The 2,500-nt window shown below is 61.0% G+C and overlaps 1 pseudogene; it reads left to right on the forward strand.

The window, feature by feature from the left end:
• The window catches only part of LOC124295901, a 7,662-nt pseudogene that overhangs the window by 2,969 nt on the left and 2,193 nt on the right, over positions 1-2,500 (forward strand).

Raw genomic sequence — 2,500 nt, forward strand, 5'->3', positions numbered from 1 at the left:
AACGGCGGGGGCTTAAGGGTGGGGGGGGTTGCCAGCCCCCCCCACTAACTTTCAGCAGGCCCGCACACAAAAAGAATAAAAAGCAGAACCCGCCGAGTGCCTCAGCCCGGCGGGCCTGCTGAAACAAGTACCCGGGGGGAGTTAGCCGATCCCCCGGAGGTGGCTGTGGGGGTAGTGGACGACCCCACCCCAGCCCCTGATAATGAACCGCACCCTATTGACCCTGAACCAGCACCCGAGCGGTATGCCTGCGGTGACTGCGAGCAGGACTTCGCTACGAAGCGAGGGCTTGGAGTTCACCGCAGGATACGACACCCTGTGGAAGCCAACGCGGCCATCGAACTGCCCGGCGCCAAGCTAAGGTGGAGGCATGAGGAACTGCGGATGATGGCACGGGAGGAGGCTCAGGCCACCGAGCGGGGAGTGAGGTTTATAAACCTCCACCTCCTCGCTCTGGTCCCTGGTAGGACCCAGGAGGCAATTAAAGGAGTCCGGCGCCGGCCGGACTACCGAACAATGGTCGAGGCAGCCCGACGAGACCTTGAGGCTGCCCATACGCCCCCTGGGTCCCCTGCCAGATTACGGGGACGAAGGAGCCGCTCCATGCCATCACCGCGTCAACGCTCTCCCTTCGCAGATCCAGCAAGGGTACCACCACCCACCCCAGCGGCACCTGCTCCCGCTACTCCTTGGGGGCAGGACCTTGCCGGAGCTATACGTCGTCTAATCGAGATAGCCCGGCAAGAGGAGCATCATCGTGCCAACGAGTTGGCCGACATCGCTGATGATGCTCTGAATGGGGGAAATACTGACGCCGCCATAATTGAATGGTTAGGCAGGGTATTTCCCCCTGCAGCCGCTGCAGCTGGATCTAGGCGCCGCGAGCCGGCCGCGAACCCAATCCGCCAGAGGAACGGAAAGCCGCCGTCGAGGAGGACACTGCGCCGTCGAGAATACGCCAGAGTCCAGACCGGGTGGAAAAACAATAGACGTCACGTGGCTCGGGAGATCCTGGAAGGGGGCCCCAGTTCAACCAACCATACACTGGATGAGTTGGTCGCGCACTGGGGCCCACTGTTGGGGCACCCCTCAAGGGAGTACCCAGGTCCTTCCAGGATCCCGCCTGAGAAACCCGAGCTACGTTACACGTGGGACCCAATCTCCGCTGAGGAGATTGATGTCATCCAGGTCCCCGTGTCGTCATCACCCGGTCCAGACATGGTCACGGCGAGGCAGTGGCGCGCGGTGTCGTCATCTATCCGCGCGCTCCTCTATAATATCGTCATGCTCAGGGGGGGATTTCCTAGACAACTCCTGCAGAGCCGGACAATCTTCATCCCGAAGAAAAAGGTACCGGAGAACCCTGGGGACTACCGACCGATTTCGATCGGTTCGGTAGTGGTTCGACAACTACACCGCATCCTCGCTGTCCGCCTTAGATCAGCCAACCTAACCGACGATCGGCAGCGTGCCTTCATCGCGGCCGATGGTACGGCCGAGAATACGGCCGTCCTAGATTCCATCCTATGGACGGCCCGCACGCTGCGACGCGAGCTGCACGTGGCCACCCTCGATGTTGCTAAGGCATTCGACACGGTGAGCCACGCTGCGCTCGCGACGATCGTCGGACAGCTCGGCCTACCAGCTGGTCTGGTAAGCTATGTGGTCGAGCTGTATAAAGGTGCTACCACCAGGCTGGCGGCGGACAGAAGGATGTCCCAACCGGTACCTGTCCGGCGCGGAGTCCGGCAGGGAGATCCCCTCTCACCGATTCTCTTCAACCTGATCGCAAATAAAATCCTTGCGGTCGTGCCCTCTGAGGTCGGGTTCAACCTCGAAGGCGAGCAGGTTTCATGTCTCGCCTTCGCGGACGACCTGACCATCATAACTGCATCCAAATGGGGGATGCAGAGGGCACTTTTGAGGGTTGAGGAGACGGCAGCGAGCATGGGGCTGACACTCAATGCATCCAAATGCACTGCTCTGTCTTTGGTGCCTGCCGGTAAGGCGAAGAAGGTCAAGACCGTGGTCGAACCACTATTTCGGCTACGGGACGGCCCTCTGACCCAAACCGGCGTGCTCCAGAGATGGACGTATTTGGGTGGCGAGTTCAGCCCCGGGGGGCTTACAACTGTCGAGGCCGAGCTTGGAGCGGAGCTAAACTACATCACCAAAGCTCCGCTCAAGCCGCAGCAACGAATAACTATGCTGCGGCTCTTCCTGCTGCCCAGGGTCTACCACCTTCTGGCCCTGGGTAGGACTACGGCAGGAAGGCTCAAGTCCCTCGACACTCAAGTCAGGCGCGCCGTTCGCACCTGGCTTAGGCTCCCCGACGACACGGCGGTTGGTTATTTCCACGCCTCAGCGGTGGATGGCGGATTGGGTATTCCCTCCCTCACCACCCTTATCCCAGCAATGGTCATCAGCCGCCTTGGCGGACTAAACCAGAGCAGTCTCCCCGCGGCCCGGGCGGCATATGCGGGTCAAAGGGTCCAGCGAA

This window comes from Neodiprion lecontei, unplaced genomic scaffold, assembly GCF_021901455.1.
Source record: "Neodiprion lecontei isolate iyNeoLeco1 unplaced genomic scaffold, iyNeoLeco1.1 ptg000091l, whole genome shotgun sequence".
In the NCBI taxonomy this organism is placed as follows: domain Eukaryota; kingdom Metazoa; phylum Arthropoda; class Insecta; order Hymenoptera; family Diprionidae; genus Neodiprion; species Neodiprion lecontei.